The sequence below is a fragment of the Schistocerca nitens genome, chromosome 5 (genome assembly GCF_023898315.1).
Source record: "Schistocerca nitens isolate TAMUIC-IGC-003100 chromosome 5, iqSchNite1.1, whole genome shotgun sequence".
Taxonomy (NCBI): Eukaryota; Metazoa; Arthropoda; class Insecta; order Orthoptera; family Acrididae; genus Schistocerca; species Schistocerca nitens.
Window position 1 is genome coordinate 788,766,004 of NC_064618.1, and position 11,033 is coordinate 788,777,036.

Sequence of the window (11,033 nt, forward strand, 5' to 3'; positions counted from 1 at the left end):
CATTAACAGTAGTGGATGCAAGGAGTGTATCACAAGATGTCTGTAGACGTCGGGGATCTATGCTAATCATCTCAAGTGTTTCTCCTATTCTGATACCTTTATATGGTAATACTTGTAGTCTTTGGTCGTCTTGTCTACATTCACCCCGTCACGTAAAGCTATATAGATAGTCTGTAGAGAAATCATTATAATTCCGAAATACGATGTTACAATTTGTGCCACTACGTCAGCCACACATTGTTGGTTTATTGCCATGACTGGTACACGTGATCATTTCTCTGTAGACGTCAGTCAGATGTTAATAACTTATCTTTCTTTGTTTTATAATGAGGAACTTTCGTTGTTACTACGTTATCGTTGAGAGACCAACGGCGTTTTACTTCTCGAAAGAAATAGGTTTCCTACGTTGGCTGTTTTTCATTTCCATGTTATCTATTTATTTTTGTATACGGCGTTTCGTCCGTGTAATCATATAATTTCGGCGCACAACATTTCAGACCGTTAACTACATGCGTTCTGACTTACAGTCAGAGAATTTCGTATGCAGCTCGTGGCTGACTGGGCTTAAGAGCTGTAGCCGTTACATTCGGTTCAGCAACAGCAGCAAATAGCCAAGCGATTTACTATTTTGATGAAACACTGAGCTGTGTTGTAATGATTACACTGAACCGAATGTAATGGGTACAGTTCTCATCCACGAAGGCACAGACTGCGTATGACATTATTCAGGGTGGTCCATTGATAGTGACCGGGCCAAATATCTCACGAAATAAGATTCAAACGAAAAACTACAAAGAACGAAACTCGTCCAGCTTCAAGTGTACAACCAGATGACGCTATGGTTGGCCCGCTAGATGGCGCTGCCATAGGTCAAATGGATATCTACTGCGTTTTTTTTAAAAATAGGAACACTCATTTTTTATTACATATTCGTGTAGTACGTAAAGAAATATGAATGTTTTAGTTGGACCATGTTTTTCGCTTTGTGATACTTGGCGCTGTAATAGTCACAAACGAATAAGTACGTGGTATCTCGTAACATTCCGCCAGTGCGGACGGTATTTGCTTCGCGATACATTACCCGTGTTAAAATGGACCGTTTACCAATTGTGGAAAAGGTCGATATCGTGTTCATGTATGGCTATTGTTATCAAAATACCCAACGGGCGTGTGCTATGTATGCTGCTCGGTATCCTGGATGACATCATCCAAGTGTCCGGACCGTTCGCCGGATAGTTACTATATTTAAGGAAACAGGAAGTGTTCAGCCACATGTGAAACGTCAACCACGACCTGCAACAAATGATAATACCGAAGTAGGTGTTTTAGCCGCTGTCGCGGCTAATCCGCACATCAGTAGCAGACAAATTGCGCGAGAATCGGGAATCTCAAAAACGTCGGTGTTGAGAATGCTACAGCAACATCGATTGCACCCGTACCATATTTCTATGCACCAGGAATAGCATGGCGAGGACTTTGAACGTAGTGTACACTTCTGCCACTTGGCACAAGAGAAATTACGGGACGATGACAGATTTTTTGCACGCTTTCTATTTAGCGACGAAGCGTCATTCACCAACAGCGGTAACGTAAACCGGCATAATATGCATTATTGGGCAACGGAAAATCCACGATGGCTACGACAAGTGGAACATCAACGACCTTGGCGCGTTAATGCATGGTGCGGCATTATGGGAGGAAGGATAATTGGCCCCCATTTTATCGATGGCAATGTAAATGGTGCAATGTATGCTGATGTCCTATGAAATGTTCTACCGATGTTACCACAAGACGTTTCACTGCATTACAGAACGGCGGTGTACTTCCAACATGATTGATGTCCGGCACATAGCTCGAGTGCGGTTGAAGCAGTACTGAATAGCATATTTCACGACAAGTGGATTGGTCGTCGAAGCACCATACCATGGCCCGCACTTTCACCGGATCTGACGTCCCTGGCTTTCTTTCTGTGGGGAAAGTTGAACGATATTTGCTATCGTGATCCACCGACAACGCCTGACATGCGACAGCGCATTGTCAATGCATGTGTGAACATTACGGATGGCGAACTACTCGCTGTTGAGAGGAATGTCGTTACACGTATTGCCAAATGCATTGAGGTTCACGGACATCATTTTAAGCATTTATTGCATTAATGTGGTATTTACAGGTAATCACGCTGTAACAGCATGCGTTCTCAGAAATAATAAGTTCACAAAGGTACATGTATCACATTGGAACAACCAAAATAAAATGTTCAAACTTACCTACTTTCTGTATTTTAGTTTAAAAAACCTACCTGTTACCAACTGTTCGTCTGAAATTATGAGCCATATGTTTGTGACTACTACAGCGGCGTCTATCACAATGAAATAAAAAATTGGGGTTCCTATTTTAAAAAAAACGCAGTTGATATCCGTTTGACCTATGACAGCGCCATCTAGCGGGCCAACCATAGCGCCATCTAGTTTCTCCCTCCAAGCTAGACAAGTTTCGTTCTTTGTATTTTTTTCGTCTGACGCTTATTTCGTGAGATATTTGGCCCTGTCACGATCAATGGACCTTCCTGTATATCTGTTATCCGAACCGTATGTAGCTACAGGGTTAAAAACTTTGCTTGCAAATGAAGTGGCTACAAGGACGAAACGTCGCGGTACACAAAATAAAAATAATATGGAAATTGTATATCCAATTGCAACTAAATTATTTTAACGGAGTTTTTGTTTGATCGGTTTCTTTTTAGGCCGTACAATGATAGAAATGGAATACCTGACGGATTACATTCCCTTGTAAGTTTGGTCCACAAATACGCTTCTGTTGTTGACCCGACAGTGGTGTGGCCTGGAATTCTTACGCTGGTGCTGTGTGGGGTGTATTACAACTCACTTTGTTCGTTTATACATTCTGAATATTTTAACATTGAAACCAGTGGTTTAATCAATTGTAAGTTATTACTATCTACTAATATTATTGTATATTACTAATGCACAGTTATAACAATAATATTGAATTTATTTATTAATTACTAGTCACATACGAGTTGTCAATATTGAGTCATACAATACCCACAGATTTTTATTGCAAAGCTATTGTATTGAAATAGCAGAATAGATCACATTAACAAAAAAGATCAGTATACTGTAGAAAAACATAAAAACTCAAAACTATGTAACTACATTTATTTGTTATACACTGCAAGATTACTGTCAATAAAATATGTTTTAGGTGTAGACACTACCACAACATACTCATTACGCAAAAAAAAACAACAAAAAACAAAAAAAAACATTTTCCTGACTCATCATCTGATTTCTCTTTACTGGCTCAATCGTCACACATTACTACGAAATATACATAAATATCTGTCACATCTCTTGCAAGTATATTTTGTTTTGCGTTATTAATTCCTTGGGCATTTGACACAACGACTTTTTTTTCCTGTACTTTGGTAGAAGGTCCTTGAGGTAAAGATTCTATTGAATGTCGTGGGATACTTGCAGCGAGTTCCGCAGGAAGATTAACAGTTTGTCTCCAATTTACTTGGATCTTAATACGTTGAAGAGACTAATTCTTCAAGAACTTTCGACGTATATACCTCTTTTTTGTTTTAGCATCAAAAATAATTAGAGCGTTAATTCCTGCCACACCAATTAGAGCAAAGAACAAGGTTAGTGGCCATCGTCTGCTGTTTCTTGGTACATTACATGAGGCACAAATTTCGTCTACAACATCAACACCACATTTAGTAATACTGTAGAAATTATTTATCTCCAGTTCAACCGTATCACCTTTGGAAACGTTGATATCAGCAATACCACTTTATTCTTTTTGGGGACGTATGGAACCAAAGTTTTGTCCTCATTAAAACCGAAAATCCTGGAACGAACTCTTCGACCTCGTGCGTTTACAAATGATGGTGGAATCTCTCTCTTGTTTTTGTATTGTACTAACCATTGTAAATTTATGTTCCTTTAGAGGTTTGTACGCAAGACTGCAACTTGTGAACCAGTTATCTGTCGTAACATTCCTACCAGAATTCGAAATTGGTTGTATAAGTCGTTCCACTATGTCTTCTGTTTTATTGCTCACTTTGAAAGGCCCATCTAGCTGCTGACCTACATAGGCTTCTAAATACATCCTGGCATCAACGAAGGCAAAGAGTTTCAAACCATACTTTCCTGGCCTTGTGGGTATATATATTCTGGGGGAGAAGTTCCCACGAAGTGATTCTAATTTTTCGTATAATGTGACATATTCACTGACAAATTTTTCTTACAGCTACCCACATAATGCGTAACAACAATTTTAACTGCAGCCAGTTCGTTTACTTATTTTCTGGCTACTCGAGTATCTTGGTCATCAAAACGAAGACACCGCAAGGGTAAGCGGAACCTTTGGAGGGGCATAGTTGCCCGAAAAATTTGTATCCCCGTTCCATAAGATGCCCAAAGATATTCCAGGCTCAACCAACTTGCCAACATCTGCTAAATACAGGAGCTCCAGTACTGCCATAATTTCGTGTTTCATTGTAGGTTTTGTGAACACTTCTCTGTCTGATTCTCTATGCGCTAAAACTATTTGTTCAATAATGTGAGGACATATGAAGAGATTGAAACATTCTAATTGTACAGCACATTGTTTGACATCACCAATGACACGTGGAAGGTGGGTGGCAATATTGTGCGACCCTGTTTTAACATTAGGTCATGGGAATTCTTTACACCATTTAGTTTTTCCGTCTTTTCCAAGATAATTATCGCAGACTTCATCTTCGTCATTTTAATCTCCTTCTGATGATGTGTCGTGATCACTTACAAAAAGAGCATCATCTTCATCATCGGAATCGACAGGCCACTCGTCAAGCACATTGTCAATCAATGCCCGTAGTTGGTCCGTTTCTGGACCATAAAAATTTATTTTTAACACTATTTGCTGTTAATTACGCAATTAAATGTTATATCTTACGGAAAATACGTTAAGGGGCTCCGGAACGCCCTATACTTGCAATGTTAAAATAACGCTTATAAATTACGTCTTTCCTCACAAAGTATTTGAGGTAGGAAGTTGAACTTTTTACAGATTATTTATTGGAATATGGGCTACAACTTAACACAGGGATTTTACAAAATTTTAGTTTAGTTATTAAAGATGATTTTTTTCAATTGTAATCAAAATTCACAACATTTTTTTGCAATTTTTTATTTATATGTTCAAAAATATACATTTTTTTGGAAAAAGGCTGTGTTAAATTATGCAGAAGGTATTGTGTAACATTTACTGAAAATTTTAAACAAATATGTTTGGAAGATCCTTAGAAAACATGTAATTAGTGTGAGAAAATAAAAGTTTTGGGAATCGAGCGACAAAGATTGGATTAACTTTTTAGTGCATTCCAGGTCCATAGGATGGATTATCTTCATCCTCTGCAAACTCCTCCTCCAGCTTCCTCTTCTTCCTCCTCCTGTTTACTCTTGCTTGTATTTCTAGACTCTTTACAGCCCTGTCTGCAGCCCAAAGGCGTTCCTTGTCTAAAGCAAGCATCGCTCGTACCATGTTAGAACCTATCTTCATTCCCATATTTCTAAATACCTTGCACCTTACAATGTTGCCATCATTGAAAGTCGCAAAAGCATCATACACATCAAAGTGAAGTGTTTCTATTCCAACAAATACAGTGTTGGGGATTCTCGACCATATAACACTATTTACACTTTCATTGGGGTTTTGAGTTTTTCCGTGAATACACTTTTTCAACAGTTCAGGTGCTGCTAAGTCTCTGAAAATAGGTTTTATCACCTCCATTATTGCATGAGGCAGACTATGCTTATGAGTGTACACTTCACCAGTTAGCAACCCTTTGTTATATTTAGACCAACTGTCTTCTTCTTTGGGACACAAGCTATGTTGGGGATTTTCATCGTCTTTATTGTTTACAGTAATAACACATACCTTTGGCTTTCCAACATTTCTCCTTTTCTTAAAAGCCTTCAGAGGATTTCTAATAACTTTACTTTTACTCATTATTATACTTCAACAAAACAGAGACTCAAGAAAAAGAATTAATTACGAATATTTTCGAGATAACGACAGAGTAAATAAACATGAAACAATCGACAATCACACCAGCAATATATATTGAACCATCACAGGTTAGCCACAACACATACTTTATCTCACATCACTAAAATGTACCTGATGAACACGGACGTTAATAATAACACCATTTGACAGCAGTTTAACAGAGCCACAGTGGGTCACGCCCATGTAGAACACATTTCAAAAAAAAAATTTAAAAATAGTTGTAGTCTTCGGAATTGAATAAATTATATATCTATTAAAAGGTAATAGTCTGGAGATTCAGAAAACTCAAAAAAGTAAAAATTTAACTTTTCATGATTTTGAGCCTTTCCGGAGCCCCTTAAAAATTCAATGATAGTTACTTTGGCTTTTCTTCTTGTGGGACTCGAATGCTCTGTTGGGGTTTCACAAACCCCAACGTTCTCCAACTTGTTTCTGCAGCAACTGACGAAGACCTGTTCGCAACTAAAGATGTGGAAAATTACTGGTACCACTCTACGGACATCTGGGTGCAGCACCTGGAACTGCAATGCAGTGCGACGTGCCATCTGGCGATTAACAATAGAAATTGTGGTATCGATGGCTACGATGCCACGCCGTAGGTGCAAGTTCATAGGTTGGCACTACGACACCGGCACTGACGACAGTGCCCTCTAGCAGGCGCTGTTCAGATTCAGCCCATTTGATTCGTATGAGTCGACCTGGCAACATTGTGTCTACTTCATACGGGGCAATTAATCACTTTGTTATTTCAATGATAGTTTGGATCACAACTAGAAGCCCTCCGTCCTCATCTGTACGCAAAGTAAAAGAGTTATACGCAGAACCGCAGTACTTCCTTTTCCTTTTCATGCTCCTGCTCGCTTCCTTCTTTCGGCCAACCTTTCAGTTTTTAGGAGCAGACACACGCGCCGCCTTCCAGGCGGGATACAAAAGAAATACCTTGTATGGGGAGTACCACACTCATACACACCACAGCCGGGTTAACTTCCGCTCGCATAAAATCTTGTGGTTCATTCATTTCCAAAAGTTAAAATAAATTGGTAATAATTTTTTAAATTTTTTGCTACACTTGTTTGTGATGACATTTCGTATGTTCGTTTATTGTAAAGTGTTTACATTCAGTAATTTTATATGTTTTTCTTATAACGTCAGGAGATGAAACTGTGCAATTTCGAAATCTATTGTGTAAATAAAATACCATCAATAATGTATTATCAAATATGCGCCTTAGATCGTGAGAATCCAGAAATGATTAGTTCCCTGCCCATAATGTTCCAAATGTTCTCAACTGAAGAGAGAACCAGCGATCTTGCCGGCCAAGGTAGAATTTGGCAAGTTTGAATTCAGGAGTCTACAAAATTTGTGATATTACAAATCATCGTTACAACTTGGTCATACATTTCATAAAGTATAGGAACTGTACTACAGAAACGTACTTAATATTGGTTTAGCAGACGTCAGTATCTTCTTCAGAGAAGCATAATGCCATGACATCTCCAAAAGTTATAAATCTTGTATATGATAACTAGTCCATTCCTTTTGGAAATTAATGTCAGCAATGGCTTATGGGAAACTATGTGCGCCGTTTTTCAAGTGTATTATACAGTGTGTTTCAAAAAGAATACACGTATTACGAAGTATTATTTTGTCTAAACTATCAATCGATGCGCCTCGGCTCGGCTATTGGAGAAATATGTTACAAAACTGGTTGTTTCCGAGGCTGCACGAAGACAACTTCATTTTTCAACAAGACGGGGCACCCCCTCACTGGAGTCACCAAGTGCGTGAATGTCTGAATGAAACTCTACCGAACCGTTGCATTGTTCATCTAGGAGCTGACGACTTACCATGTCTCAGCTGGGCTGCGCGGTCACCGGATTTGACGCCCTATGACTTCTTCCTGTGGGGTTTCGTTAAAGACAACGTTTATGTACCACCACTCCCACAGGGCCTGGAAGAGTTGAAGAACCGGAACCGTACTGTCATAACATCAGTGACGAAGGACATGCTTCCCCGAGTACGGGCGGAATTTGAGTATCGATGTGATATTATTCATGTCACTGATGGACGACATATTGAACAATTGTAATCTGAACTTGAGAGGTTCGTAAATATGTGTGTAAAGTTTTATATTCATATGTCTTAAAGTTTAATAAATATATGCATTCGAAATACGTATATTCTTTTTCAAACACCCTGTATATAACTTCCTGTATTGGTTATACATTTGCACGCTTTTGTATACGTCCCTTACTGTTACCACAGCAACTTAAGTATGTACATAAATGCGATTCATTTACTGTAAATTAACAATATGTGTTTATAACTATCACAAACAATATGTAGATTATTGACAATTCACGACATTACACTTCTGTGAAGAAGATACTGACATCTGCTAAACAGATATTAAGCAAGTTTTGTGACTTGCTTCTTACACTTAACACAAATGTAGGGAAATTTTTTAACACTTTAATAAGAAAATGATTTTTATTGCTTAACTGGAAATATGTGTTTGAGAAACACAGCAACCAGACAACTAGATATTTATTGCTCTTTGGCAAAGTAGTACATTAATACCTTAGTACAATGAACAAACTGAGCAATAACTCATTAATCTTCCCCATCAAGTTAGGATTTCAGGATGAATACTTTCACTGATACTCATATAATTATGTACACAAATCTCTGGTATCAGCTTGAAATTCACAAATATTTTTAATTAATTAATCCATTGAACAATTAACACGAATTACTCTGCAACATTCCAGGCTTATAGGTCTATCACTATTCGCACACTTACATGCAGTATTCCAGTTGTTCTGACAAAGATAAGGACTGCACTCCCTCTTCCTTTCTAGTTTGTCGCTCTTCACCATCTCTTGTTCTTCTTCCTTCTTCTTGAGTCTTCTCGAAGGAGGTTTTGAATTATTATCTTGATAAATTTGTACATGGAGACATTTTCACTATTTCTCAAGCTGAAGTAGAGAATGCTGATGTTCACTCTGTGCTGATGCTTATTAATGTAAAAATCGCTGCTGGACCTCGGCGTCTACACTTTCTATCTGATGAGTAGCTTGTTACTGTTGTAGAAGAACACAATTTCAAGCTTCCCTCTCACTCCATCCCCTCATTTCGAAAAACGCATACTGCAATGTAGTATTACTATTTTGTTGTTTTTCGAAACTACTGACAACAGCGTAATTCTATCACTGAATCCATAAAGAGAAGAACCAGCATCCCCACTCTCAGATGGCAGGAATTCAGTTGGAATTTCTAGTTTATTTTTCTTCATTGGGCCCACGTATGTTAACACCTTGCTCTGAAGTTATTTAACCAAATCCACAAACGAAAAACAATCATTAGCGGTTACCTTTCTGTTATCATTTATGCTGGCTGCACTAATCGAAGAACTAAATGCGTAGCAACACAAAGTAGTCCTTCTTCATTGCCCAGTCTAGCACTGGCAGAACATTTATCAGTACATATCAACGGATCCAAATATTAACACCGTACCTCCAAACTGTCAGTTTCACAGGAGAAGCAAAAGAAGTTTAAAACAAACAGTACAAATCGAAATTTATCATAATTGTGTTGAAAGTTTACAGATAAGCAAATACAAATGAAGGGATTTAAATATCCAGTCCTAATATGCTCCACCTGGACTTGGCGATATTTTTCTCTGGAAAAATCTACAGTATATATCTGTCATAAGTAGTCTTACAATGGTTTTATGGTAACAGAAACTGAGTTAGTAACGTATTTTGATGTTCTTGTGCTCTCTTCATAAGAGATCCTCGTGCATGAGCACTAGATACACCACCATCAGTATGTTCTGATGTACCAGTTTGTGTTAAGACCACTCCTTTTTATGGTTAGTTCCTATGGGACTGAACTGTTGAGGTCATCGGTCCCTAGGCTTACACACTACTTAATCCAACTTAAACTAACTTACGCTAAGGACAGCACACACAAACCCATGCCCAAGGGAGGACTCAAACCTCCGATAGGGGGAGCCACGTGAACCACTGCAAGGCACCTCAGACTGCAAGACCACACTACACAGACGACTCTTTGATAAAACTGATGATAAGCAGTTGGAATGCACCTACTGTTGCATAAGGACAAGAGATCCTTCAACTTCTGTTCACTGTTTGGTAGGGACCCGTGATACCCTATTCGGGAATGTCACACAGTTGTAAGGTGGCAGCTTGAATGAATGTTAATTTCGCACCTTACACGAGATTTTATACGTTGTAACGAGTAGATGGATATGTCACGTGACATACTTCGGTGATAGTGAGTAGATTTGCCTATCAAAATGTATGGTATGTAATGCAAAACGGTATGACACTAAATTCGACGGTATTAACATACTGAACCTAACTCCTGCGTGTCAATGAGCGAAAGGTGAAATAGCTGCTGGAAGAGACGCTTTAATTTGGGATGGACTGAGGTCGTGCAGCCACAGCCCACATACAACGAAAGGCTTTTAACAGGGGGTCGGTGAACTGGTGCAAGGGACACAATAAATGCACCAGACGATACATCGAAGGTAACGGCCCATCACTACCTACGGTGGAGAAATTCTTTAGAAAATTGCGTTGGGGAATTTCCAATGGATACTAACAGGCCTGAGACGCAGTTAAAAGAAAGTCGTATTTACTGATCACATGAAAGGGATGTGGTGCTCTTGTGATGTATGCGTGTAACTTTTAGGCGTCAGGAGCGGGCATAAAATGTCCGATTGACTGAAATAAACCCAGAAGGAGTAGTAGTGGCGAGATTATGGCGCAGTTTGAAGGTACGCCCTTTGCGATTGGCAGGGGTAGTTTATACGAGATGAAAGGAGTGCTCCCATTGATCTGCAAAGGCCATAATGCGAAGCATGAAAAGACGCAGGTGAGGGGACAGTTTGTGTTAAGAAAGACACAATACTGAAAACTTCGCGG